This window comes from Rousettus aegyptiacus, unplaced genomic scaffold, assembly GCF_014176215.1.
Source record: "Rousettus aegyptiacus isolate mRouAeg1 unplaced genomic scaffold, mRouAeg1.p scaffold_m13_p_3, whole genome shotgun sequence".
Lineage (NCBI taxonomy): Eukaryota > Metazoa > Chordata > Mammalia > Chiroptera > Pteropodidae > Rousettus > Rousettus aegyptiacus.
Window position 1 is genome coordinate 33506469 of NW_023416306.1, and position 14023 is coordinate 33520491.

The following is a 14023-nucleotide window of genomic DNA, read 5'->3' on the forward strand; positions in this document are numbered from 1 at the left end:
CTGATCTTAAGGAAAATGCTTCTAGTATTATCCTATTGAGTATGATGTTAGCTGTATATTTGTCACATATGGCCTTTATTATGTTGAGGTATGTTCCCTCTATTCCCACTTTGCTGAGGGTTTTATTATAAATGAATGCTGGATTTTGTTGAAAGCTTTTTCTGCATCTATTGATATGATCATATGATTTGTTAATGTGGCGTATCACATTAATTGATTTGTGGCTATTGAACCAAACTTGCACACCAGAAATAAATCCTACTCAATCATGGGGTATGATCTTTTTAATGTATTGCTGAATTTTGTTTGCTAATATTTCATTGAGGATTTTTTTATCTTTGTTTATCAGGGATATTGGCCTATAATTTTTTTTTTTTTGTAATGTCTTTGTCTGGTTTTGGAATCAGGGTAATGGTGGCCTCATAAAATGAGCTTGGGGGACATCTATCTTCTTAAACCTTTTTGAAATGGTTTGAGAAGAGTAGGTGTTAGTTCTCCTTTGAATGTTTGGTAAATTTACCTACGAAGCCATCCAATCCAGGACTTACATTTTTTGGAAGTCTTTCGATTACTGTTTTGATTTTGTTGGTGTTAATTAGTCAGTTCAGATTTTCTCTTTCTCTTTGACTCAGTCTTGGAAGATTATATGTTTCTAGGAATGTATCCTTTTCTTCCAGATTGTCCAATTTGTTGGCATACAATTGCTCATAGTATTTTCTTATAATCCTTTGTATTTCTGTGGGATCATTTTTCACTTCTCTTTCATTTCTGATTTTATTTATTTGGGTTCTTTCTCTTTTTTATTTCAATGAATCTCATTAAAAGTTTATCAATTTTGTTTATCTTCTCAAAGAACCAGCTCTTCGTTTCATTGATCTTTTGTATTTTTTTAGACTATATTTATTTCTGCCCTGAGTTTTATTATTTCCTTCCTTCTACTCACTTTGGGCATTGCCTTCTTGTTGTACTTGAGCTTTGATTGCTGTCGGCCCATCAGTGGGTGGGATTGACTTTCAGGCTCACTAGCTATGAGGATAGGCCATGCCCATAGCATATAAGCTGCTGTGTAGGGGTTGACTCCTTGGAGTGGGACTCACCCCAGTGGGCTTGTGTGCCTGCTGAGACTATCCTTTGTGTGTGTCACTCATGGGGCTAATCAGGTGGTGCTCTGTTGTGGCCTGAAGCCAGCCTCCAGGTGTATGGTCCTGGGACCCCTTGGAAGGGACTCTATGCAGGCCAAGATCAGCCACCGCCTATGACCAGACTGGTGTTACCTGGAGTTACAAAGCTATCCATAATTGTTAATTGCCTGTGCTGGACCTAGAGGCATGTGGGAGAGGCTTCACAGAGAACCAAGGCTGGCTACCACTGGTGCTGGGCCTGAGGTAGCTCAGAAAAAGGCCCAGAGCACCGCAAGGCCTGAGGCTACCTACTGGCTGCCCATAAGGCTCAGCCACTGAAAGAATCTCAGGCAATATGTGAGTTGAGTGAAGCAGAGTCTCGAAGGGTTACTGAGGTGGGGCCGGTGGTGTTTACTAGGTTAATGTAGATTCAGGTTTGGCACCACTGCTCAGCTTGGGGCCACTTGCTAAAGTCTCAGATCATTCTGAGGCCAGCTGCCACCTGCCTCGGCCCGCAGATTCCTGAGATTCGTCCAAGAAAGACTACAACTTTGGCTATGGCTGTTCACCTGCCACTGAAACCGTCCCAGGCTGAATGAGAGCAGAGATCTGTTGATTGCTACTGAAGGAGTCTCTTACTGTGTGTGGGGCAGGGCTGGTTGCCCAACCACTGAAAGTGCCTTCAGGTGTGCGTGAGCTGGGTGGGGCATGGTCCTGGGGAGTAACTGGGGTGGAGCTAGCACAGGCCAATGCAGATTCAGGTTGGCCAGATGCGAGAAGGGCTTAACACAGGCAAGATGGTGCCCACCTGTAGGCTGTACAGGAGGAGGGTTCAACTCAGGGATAATGATGGCTCTCCCTCCAACCCTCACCTTGAAGCCACACAACGTAGTCTTTCTCTGTATGTCTCTGGCACCTTCTGAGCTGCTTCCCTCTGCCAGAGCCCAGGGTGAGTGCCTGTGAGTGAGTGAGTCTGTGCGCAAGCCTTTTAAGAGGACGTTTGTGTTTCCAGTTGCCTTCTGTCTCACCCACAGGGTCAGAATCCTCTCTGATTTTTATAGTCAGATTTTGTGGGGACTCCTCTTCCTGGCACTGGAATGCAGGGCTGGGGAGTCCAGGCTGGACTGGGACCCCTCGCTCCTCTGGGGTGATCTCCATAACTGCGATGTTTCTCCAGATGCCCAACCACCACACATGGGTGCAGAGACAGCTCATTTCATGTCTTTACCTCTCCTAACAGTCTCAATGTGGCCTCTTTATATCCTTAGTTATAAGAGTTATGTTCAGCTAGTGTTTAGATGGTTTTCCAGGTTGGTTGTTCTATAATTTAGTTGTAATTTTAAGATGGTAATGGGAAGAGGCAAGACCAGATGTTCTTGCCTGGTATGCCTCTCTTTTGACCAGATTCTCCAATAGTTTTTTTTCCCATTCTACACTAAAATGTATCCTTCACTCTTGTCTGGCCAGGCTCCTTTTTGTTAAACCATTAGTCTATAGGGTTAATATACTTAACCATTTGTTTCTTGAATAGATATATTTATATTTGGTCTCCTCTTTGTTCATCTATGTTCACCCTCAAGATGTTGAGGGTGGTTTCAAATGCTTGGTACACATATACATATACTACACTCTGCTCTTGTCATTCTAATATTTTAGAATGTTAGTCTGCTGACTGTTCGAAGAAGGAAAATGACTATTATTCTCATTGCAGAGATGTAAGGGCAGTGTTTTGGCGAAAGAATAAGAACAGAGAAGTATTATTATTCTGGACTCTTGCATATTTTGTGTTAAAGGAAGTTAACTTTCTAACTTCCATTTCTCTCTTGATTTCTGAGTTAGAGGAGCACTTTATCATAGGTCTATGCAGATTAATAAATAAAAGTCCAGGTGTCTTTGGAATAGTGGCTTTCTTGTTCTTCTGAAACCACTAAAGCTGCTTAATTAAAAAGATGGTTGCAGTCCTCAAGATCAAAAGTAAGTTTACTTCTCTTTTCATCTTAGCACTCTACTCTGAGGTCCCAGCTTGGCTGTGCTTTAAGGGATGGGTCCTGGGCTTTGAATGGTTGTATAACAAAGGCAAGAAGCAGCAGGAGCTTGGAGGGACCTTGAACATGCCAAAGTCAACAGATGGTGGGACTCAGCTTTGCCGGTGCAGAGTACTTCCATTGAAATAAGTATTTTTATGGTTAACAGCAATGTATCTCCTCTTGCTTAAGTAACAGTTTGTTGGCATTATTTCTTTTGATTTTGGAAAATTCATAAGAAATAAAGCAAACTCACATGGTCTGCAGAGGAGAGACTTGGTTAAGCCCTCAGATGGAGACAGAAACTTGGAAGGTACATAGGAATTAGGAATTGAATGCAACACCTCATCCCATGAACACAATGTCAATGACCGTGGATAGTAGGACATAGTTTCTAGCCGGTGAAAACTTAGTGTTGAGTGAAAAAAAAATTAGCTGATCATCTCAGGTGTGAAAAGGGAGAAAATGAGGTACACAGAGTACTTAGAAATTAAAGAGGTAGGCACTTTGTCCTTTGTGAGTCTTGAAGGATTAGGAGGATAAGCGAAGTAGTGGGGGTTGGAGATGCGTAAGGGTGCTCATTGTTACTGATTGCTTAATATTGTTGCTTCTAGGACCTCTTGGTTGACAGAACAAAGCAAAATACATCTGTACATACAAATATTTATAACATAAACATTTATATCTGTTGAAAATTAAATATGAATTCATACCGATGTCTCCAACTCTAAACAATTGCCATATGGACCAATTCAGTCTTCTTCCCTTTTTTGTCTGTAACCTCTCCAATAGTGAGAAATCTGATTCCCACCACCTGGTTCCCACCATTTACTTGATTCCCACCATCTGATTCCCACCATTTACCTAATCGTTTCACCCCAGTATACATGTATCATACTATCAGGATTGTTAATTCAAAACCCCATGGGAAGCAACTTTATCTGCTAGAGTATAGTGATGAGGTACAGTTACTTTTGCCTATAGTTTAACAGACACTGTCATTCCCAAAGTGACTTAGTTTAGTACCTTTTCTCCCCACCACCTTTAGTGAGTTTATTTCTATATTTTAAATACAGTTGTATTATTTTGTCACATTCTGTATTCCATGTTGGTATCCTCTAACCACCCAAATAAGTTTTTTTTTTTTTTTACATTTTCATACATTAAAGCTCATTCTTTATACTGTAAATTTCTGTGGGTTTTAACAAATGTATAGTGTCATGGATCTGTCGTCACAGTGTCATATAGAATAGTTTCAACCGCTCTAAAATGTTCTTTGTACTCTATCTTGTTTTAACACACTCTTTCCTTCCCCACCCAGGAAAGCTGGCAACCACTGATCTGTTTACTGTCTCCATAGTTTTGTCTTTTAAAGAATAACCTAGAAACGAAATCATATAAAATGTAGCCTTCTCAGGCTCTTATTTTACTTAGATGCATCTAAGATTCATCTATATCTTTGCATGGCTTGATGGCTTATTTCTTGTTCCTGCTGAATAGTAGTCCACTGTTTGGATGTACCAATCTGTTTATCTATTCACTTTTAAAGAACATCTTGTTTGTTTGCTTGTTTGTTTTCTAATTTTTGGCAAGTAGAAATGATGCTGCTATAAACATCCACATTCTGGATTTTGTGTAAGTATGTTTTCAAGTCAGTTAGGTAAATAACTAGGAGTACGATTGCTGAATTTTATAGTTAGATTATGTTTATCTTTAAAAGAAACTGCCAAGTTGTCTTCCAAAGCAGTTATACCCTTTTGCATTTTTACCAGCAGTGAACGAGAGTTCCTGTTGCACTGTATCCTTGGCGGCAATCAATATATGTTTTTTGAACTTTAGCCATTTTAATAAATGTGTAGTGGTATCTTGTTTTAGTTACAATTTCCTAATTACAAATGATGTGGAGCTTCTCTTCATATGCTTTACTTACAATCTGTATGTCTTTTTTTAGTGAAGTGTCTGTTCAGGTCTTTTGCCCATTTTGAATTGCATTGTTTGTTCTTTTATTGTTCAGTTTTAAGAGTTCTTTGACTATTTTGGATATGAGTTCTTTTCAGATATGTGTTTACAAATATTTTCTCACAGTCTGTCGCTTGTCCTTTCATTCTCTAAACTTTCATGGAGAAAAAGTTTTAATTTTATAACTAAAAATCATATGTAAACATAAATCTATACATCATTTTTTTTTCTTGCATGAGTAATGTTTTTAGTGTTATGTATAAAACTCACCACCAAACCCAAGGTCATATATATTTTTTTCATCTTTTCTTCTAGAAGATTTACAGTTTTGCCTTTCACATTTAGATCTATGATCTATGTTGAGTTAATTTTTGTGAAAAATGTAAAGTCTGTCTAAGTTCACACTTTTTACATATGGACATCTAATTTTTTTTGCACCATTTGTTGAGAATACTCTCTGTTCTCCATGGAACTGCCTTTGCCCATTTGTCAAATATCACCTGACTTTTTATGGTGTCCTATTTCTAGGCTCTCTATTCTGTTGCATTGATCTATGTGTCTATTATTTTGACAATGCCATACTATGTTGAATACAGCATCTTTATAGTAAGTCTTGAAGTCAGGTATTGTCATTCTCCGATTTTATTTTTATTTTTAAGTATTGTGTTGGTTGTTCTAGGTCTTTTGCCTTTCCATACAAACTTTAGAACTAGTTTTTCAGTATCTATGAAATAGCTTGCTAGATTTGAGTGGAATTATGTAGAACTATAGATAAGTTCTATTATTGGGAAGAATTGAATCTTAACAATATAGGATCTTCCAATCAATAATATAGAATATCTCTTTATTTATTTATATCTTTGATTTTTTTCATAGGTGTTTTGTAGTTATCTGCATATGGGATCCCATAACATTTCGTTAGGTTTATACCTAAGTATTTGGTTTCTTTGTCCTATTGTAAACAGTATTGTGTTTCTAATTTCAAATTCCATTTTTTTCACTACTAGTACATGGGAAAGCAATAGCCTTTTGTAAATAGACTTTTTGTAAATAGACTCAACAAATGGTGCTAAAATTAGATGTCCATATGTAAAAAGTGTGAACTTAGACTTTACTTAATGGACTTTTGCATATTGACTTTATGTCCTATGACCTTGCTATACTCCTTCATTAGTTCCAGAAGGTTTTGTTTTGTTTTGTTTTTGTAGATTCTTTGGGATTTTCTACATAGACAATTATGTCATCTATAAATATAGTTTTATTCCTTCTATTCTAATCTGTATACCCTTCATTTCTTTTTCTGTTGTACTAACCAGGACTTCCAGTATGTTGTTGAATAGGAGTTGTGAGAGAGGATGTATTTTAGCATTGTTCCTCATTTTAGGGGGAGAGTATCCACCCTCTTACCATTAAATATGATATCAGCCGTAAGTTTATTTTGGAGCTGTTATTTATCAAGTTAAGGAGGTTCTCTTTGTTAATATTTATCTATTTTAACTTTATTAAGGTATAATTGACAAATAAAATTGTAAGATATTTAAAGTGTACAGTGTGATGATATGATATGTAAATACATGTCATAGCATTAACAATATTCACAATTTTATTTAGTGAGAACATTTAAATTCTACTTAGCAAATTTTAACTTTATAATGTTATCAGCTGTAGTCACTATGTTGTACATTAGATCCTCAGAACTTATTCATCTTACAAATGGAAGTTTGTACCCTTTTACCAACCTCTCCCAATTTTCCCTATGCCCCATTCCATGGTAACCACTTTTATACCCTATGTTTGTATGGGTTCTACTTTTATTTCTTTTGATTCCACATATAAATTATACAATGCAGTATTTATCTTTCACTATTGGGCTAATTTCACTTAGCAAAATGCTCTCCAGTTTTATTCATGTTTTCCTGCTTTTTTTTTTTTTTTTTTTTTAGGCTGAATAATACTGCAGTGTATATACATATACCACACTTTATTTATCCATTCATCCATTGATAGACACTTAGGTTGTTTCCATACCTTGCCTAAAGTGAATAATGCTGCAGTACACATGAGATTGGAGATACCTGTTTGAGATAGTGATTTAATTTCCCTTGGATATATATATACTTGGAAGTGAGATTACTGGATCATATGATAGTTCTATTTTCAATTTCTTGAGCAACCTCCATAACGTTTTCCATAGTGGCTGCACCAGTTTACATTTCGACCAACAGTATACAAGGATTCTACTCCTTCTACATCCTTATTGACGTTTGTTATCTCTTGTCTTTCTGATAATAACCATTTTAACAGATGTAAGGTGATATCTCATAGTTTTGATTTGCATTTCTGGTGCAAATCGGTGGTGCTGAGCACCTTTTCATGTACTTGTCCATTTGTACGTCTTTGCTAAAATGTCTGTTCAGTTCCTGTGCCTATTTTTTAAATTGAATTGTCTTTTTGCTATTGAGTTGTATGAATTCCTTACATATTTTATATGTTAACCCCTTATTGGATATGTGGTTTGCAAAAATTTTCTCCCATTCTATAGATTGCCTTTTCGTTTTATTGATGGTTTCTTTTGCTGCAGAAGCTTTTTAGTTTAATGTGGTTCTACTTTTTAATTTTTTGTTTTTGTTTTTGTAGCCTTTGCTTTTGATGTCAAATCCAAAAATTATTGCCAAGACTGCTGTCAAGAAACTTACCCCCTATGTTTTCTTTTAAGTCTTTAATGGCTTCAGGCCTTACATTAAAGTCTTTAGCGTATTTTGAATTAAGCTTTTGTGTATGGTGTAAGACAGTGGTCTTGTTTGCCGAGAGGTTTTTTTTCCTTTCTTTTTTTTTTTAAGTCATAAATGTGTGTAAATTTTGCCAAATGCTTTTTTTCCCCATCGATTATTGGTTTTTAGTTTCCGTTTTGTGTAATGATTTGGTATTAAGATAATGCTGACCTTATAGAATAAGTTAGAAAGTTTTCTATGGGTGCAGCCACAGTCCGAAAGAATGCAAGAATGCTGGGGCACCATGCGTACCTAGTATCCACCACTGTCTGCCTGCTCTGGCATCTGTTGGGCTGACTGTGGTTGCTGCCACAGTCACTCTCTCTTTCAGCTTCTGATCTTCCCCAGGTCTGGCTATCACTCAGTTAAATCCTGAGATCTTTGGATCCCAGAGCAGATATGGTTTTGTCGCTTTTGAGGGACGCTATGGGGAGATGCCTGTGGTTCCTTCTGACTAGATAGCCCACATAACCATTTCTACTCTATGGCTCTCTTGGTTTAAGAAAAACTACCCACAACTTGAAAATAAGAAAAAATGTGGGTGAATGTCCTTTAAAATTAATTGGGAAGCATCATTGAACAAGCCCTCTTATAAAGTCATCAGATGCTTTAGGGCAGCATTTCTCAACTGCTTTATGAACCTCTCCCCCTGGAGAAAAATTAAATTGCATTCCAATTTAGTTTCAATATATTAATTCAAATAATAATCAATTCATTGATGAATTGATTTGATTTACCTCTAATTAAAGAAAGTAAACAGGAATATGGTTTTTCAGGTAGGGTTGAGTTTTGGAGGACCACAATAGGAACATGTTAAGCCCAGATTTTATATATTTTCCCAAATTGTACTTGAGAATTTGTTTGACCTGCCAAGTCCCAATGCTGCACAAACATAATGGGATTGTCACTTCCCACTTAAAACCTAACCAGCTGGCCAGTTCTTGAAATCAGAGGCATAACCTTACAACACAACTTCTCTTAGGCAGTAAAATCCTGTCAGAATTTGAGTGCTTAACATTTTCCTTCCTGAGCTACTCGATCCCCAAGACAGAGCCCTGAGCACTCTAGAGCTCCCATAAATAATTCTGGCAAAATGTTATTGCCAAATAAGATATTCAGTTCTGTAGGCTAAGTTAACCAATTATGCATAGATGAGAATGATGGCCCAGGGCCATGAGTCGCTTCTAGCCTCAGTTTCTTGACCCCAGGAAGTTCCATTGAAACTTTGGTAGTGTTAAAGTATTATTTTCAGAAAGTCGATAATCTAGCTTTTATAGAAATGTAGGATGAACTTGTGTTAAAGATTTCTTCAACTCATTAGTGAAGAAACCAGTAAAATGGTAAGGCTGATTCAAGGAGGATTGGAGGAACTTTATTTACAAGCATTTAAAGAAATGTTGGAGTAAGTTTCTAGGTTAGATACAATAAAACTTTCAAATACCCCACAGGGCAAATAAAGCCAAAATGTTTGGGGTTATTTTATATACCAGACAAAAATCATCAGTATTTTTCCTGGACAGAAATCTGTAAGTTATAAAACTTCACAGAATATAGTTACTAGATAGCAAAGCCAAAGAGATCTATGTTCTCCTAGATAACTGCATAATTTTTTGTCAGATCTATTAAGCCGTGATCCCATATGACCTTGAAAGGACATGATTCTTCCTCCTTGCCTTACCACCCAATTTTGAGTAATATATCTTAATAGCAGCTCTTTGAAATCCTGATGACAGTGTGTCTAAAATTTATCTCTTAGCAACAAAAGCTGTTAAGTCAGTGCTTTAGAGCATAAATATATACATGCCGTAATTAAGGAAAACACATAAGTTACAAGAGAGCTCTGGCTTGGTGTGGTAGAGGGACCAACAGGGACGTGCAGGGAATTAATGACATTCCGTGTCACTGAGCCTCATGTGATTATTATTTTAGACTCCAAAAAAGATTTTGGTTCAGTTCAGATTAAAAAAGAAAACAGAATAAAGAGTAGATTGCTTGAATTCCAGTGCAGCTACTGACTAAATGCATGTGTTGAGTAAGTCACATAAGATCATAAGATCATAGGTAGCAGCTTGTCTCCAAAGTTAGCCCCCAGCGAACTCTGCTTCTGTTTTAACACCCTCACGTGATCCCCTCCCAGCATCAGTGTGACTTTGACTGGCCCTGTGGTTCCCTTTAATGGCAATTACATGGGGAAAGTGACAATGCCACACCTTAGGAAGGCCTGATGGCATCAACTTTTGTGGCCTTGGGAGCCAGCCTGCACAAAGAAGTCTGACTGTCCTGCTGGAGAGAGAGAGGCTGTGCATGGGAGCCTGGAGGATGAGAGACCATGTGGAGAGGAAGGCCTCAGGGTGGATCTCTGTAGTACTGGACATGTGAGTGACAATTCTGTCTTGGATGCTCCAGCTCAGTTTAGCTTCAGAGGACACCAGACTCCTTTAACATATGAGGACAACCACATGAGAGACCCCAAGTGAGTGTGGCAGAAGTGTACAGGTGAGCCCCTCAACCCACTGAATTGTGAGAAATACTAAACTGTTGTAATCCATTAAATTTTCAGTTGTTTTGTTACATGGCGATAAGTAACCAAGACATTGTTCCTAGCAATGACTTCTAAAATTCTCTTCCAGATGGACTATTCCTTGATTTGTCTTCTGATGGACACAGGTATATAGTGCTTGACCCCTATGAGAACAGGCACTCAACGTTCATTTGAGTAAAGAAAATATTTTGTTAATTTTGAGAAAAGTGATAACACTAGCCTGCAGAAGTAAACCCTTGGAAAACAAAATGAGGAATTTTTATAACTGTCTCTTTACCCAAAAGGACAATTGCAGCCCAGTTATAAAGGACTCCAAGTCTGCTAAACACCATATTATATTTTCTCCAGGTTTCTTGGTTTGGATTTTTCATGTCTCTCTGGGTTTCAAGCAAGTACTATCTCCTCACGGAGATCGTTCCTCATCCCCCTATTGGCAGCAGCACCCCTGCCCCTTTATATCCACTCCTGTGCTTTATTTTGCTTCATAGCTCTTCTCTACCCAACATTATATAACTCTTTTTCTTGTTGTTTGTCTCTCCCAAGAGCATTAGCTTCTTGAGGGCAAGGAATTGGTCTTTCCTGCCGATTTAAAACCTCTAGCCCCTAGAATGTTGCTTCAAATATATTTGCCCATCAAGAAATGGTCATTGAGTTGACTAGAGTGAATTACTACTATTTCCCAATTTGGAAAAGAAAGGCTAGGATATATGAAGGACCTTGGGAGTCCAAGGGAAAAATTCCCATGATGCCCTGAAGGAAAGAGCCTTGTGCCTTTACTTGGCTACACTGAGGGAGAAGAAAGTCAACATGTTATGAAAATCCAGAGGGATTTAGGGATAAACCTTTACAATGGTGAAAATACTGAGGCTAAATGCCTTAAAAACAAGCAAACAAAAAGCTGTTTAAAAAAAAAGCTGAAGAGTCTTTGCCAGGCGAAGACAGACTCTGTGAGAAGCCCCTGAGAGTGGAGTTGAGCCTAATGAGAAAAGAGAGGTTTTGGGGGGAAATTAAACTTAATTGCAAGGATAAAAAGTTGTGGCATATTCTTTTAAAAGAAGCCAAGGATGTTACCATCTCTTGAGTTATTGTAAAGTTGCATAAATCACTGGAGAAGATGCCTTAGGGAAGAATCCTGTGTAATACTTGGTGAGAAAAAGAGAGGTCCTGGATGACCAAATAGGTCTTTTCCATCTCTATGTGGGTGGTTTTATTGTTGCATAGCTGGATGTTCAAAGCAAACCTGAAAATGGAAGAATTACTTGAGGATGAGATTTACCACCACAACAAAATATTTGTTTTCTAAGGAAACCTGGTTGAAAAACAAGGTTTATAAGATGTTAAACAGAAACATACTTATTTTTTAAAAAATATAATAGTCTCCTGATTGTTTTAAAATATTTCAGCCTACCCCCAAATTAACCATACCCTCTATAAATCTTGTTTGCAGAGTAATTTTTGAATTTAGAAGAACTAAGCTTTGAAAATGTGTAATTCAATATAAAATAAAACTAAGCTGTCTTTCCTTTGAATTATTTAGAATAGTTAATTTTAGTATTTACTGATACTGTAAATACTGAAGACTTTCAAGCTCCCCAGTATAATATCAATAGAGAAACATCAGGCTGCCTTAGATGTGGTTCTTGGGTTTTCTTAAAAAAATTCTAAAACTTCCAACCTCAAGTTGTTTCTTTCTGTCCACTGTTTGCTCTGTGTTAGTGACTCAGTTTATGTTTTATGAGCCATCTGTTGAATCTAAGGTGTCCGTGTTGTGTTTGTCTCTAGAATCTTTCCTTGAGATCTAGGAGACAGGGAGGAGAGGATCTTACCCGGTCCTGAAACATCACAAGGAACGAGAATAGAAGGTCATGGAACAACACAAAAAAGAGTATCTGTTGCAAAAGAGATATAAGCACAAACTTGATTCCTAGTTGACTCTTCTTAGCTCCTAGCACTGTTAATCTAAATATGTCCTATTTTGGAAGAAACCTTTTAAAGTGGTCTACCATTATACATAAGGACACTAAGGCTCACATAAGTAAAGCAACTTACTTAATGATCCAGAAGGAATTTATGGTAGAATTTGGACCAGGGTGTGAATAATGTTCTGGTAACACTTTAGAAAATATTTTGGTGCAGGAAAATCATGGACAATCTTTATAAGTCATGACCATATATGTTTCTATATGCTTTCCTAACTACAAAATATTTTGTACAAAAGAAAACACTTAGGGGCTTTCAAACTATTAGAATTTTTTTACTCTGAGTCAGATAATAGATATAAAAGACTGCGCATATGGAAACTAGTACCTAGATGTATCTCAAAGTTAATTTTATTCATATGATCTATGCACATAATTTATAATAATAAAAAACTGTTCTCTTTCTTACTTGATTACTACCATGCCACTATTTTTCCTAAAGGAATTGCTTTTCTTCCATTTCTTCTTATATTTATAACTATATTTCCATATAATATTCCATTTTATAGAAATAGCAGTATAGCCTTATCCTCATTAGTTTTGGACATTATTTGTTAACTTCCTATTATGTCAACTGAGGCCTGAGTCTTGTTAAAGGAAGGTGAATGCTGAAAGTGAGAGTGAAGGCTGACCTTACCTTAATTGAAGAACAGCTTACTTCTTCAACAAAGACCATCTGGGCAGTGAAGGTCAGGAATCATTGATCTTGGAAAAGTCAATATCCACCTTCCTCCTTCGTTTTACTTGTTTGTACTTTTAGGACATTGAGGGAACAGCTAATGTGAAGATCCTGTCGGTGGTTCAAAGCAGCAAATTAAAACACATGCTTTAGAAAACTCTAGGGAAATGGTAGTGGTGATGGCAATAGCATCATTTTTGAATCTCTTCAACTTTCAGAAACAGAGGTAGAGCAACGAGATGACAAAAGCAACATCAGCACAATTAGGCGACAAGGTATCCCTAGGCAATGAATTTGAGGGCTGTGGCTGAAACCAGGAGAGTTTATTCTTATCACAGTTAAGTGCAAGGGGAGAGTTTAAGGCTGGGAGGCCCACCTCCCGTGAGCTCTCAGGCCTGAGCAAGCATGGCTTCCTTCCAGGACCCAGCCCACATGAGGAGGGGGCCATTTGGTGGAAGCGAGGCTAGCAGGGAACAGGGTGAGGACATCTCGGAAAGCAAGGTAGCTTATGTCTTTACACAACATGGGCACAACAGAGGAGGGAGCTCTGTGAAGTTAAGCTGCTAGTGTCACATTTTCTTCTAAAAGTTCAGGAAAATGAAATTCCCACAAAATGAGCAGCAGAACAATAGCTAGTGAAAATGCCATACACAGTTACTAAAGGATAAAAAGGATAGGGAACAGAATAATATCCTTGTAAATGACGAAAGCATACAGAAAGACATACTGAATTTTGTTGTTTAATCTCTTCATATTAAAGATGAGGAAAGTGAGAACTGGTGAAGTTTGGCAAATGGTTACATTTTCAGAAAATTAAATAAGGACGGAGCTAGGATGCCTGGGCCATAAACATTTAGACCCTATAGATTTTAAATCTGTTTCTTTTAAATATTATAAATAACTTTGACCCGTACAAAAGTTATTCCTTGTTATCCCTTGGATATGTTA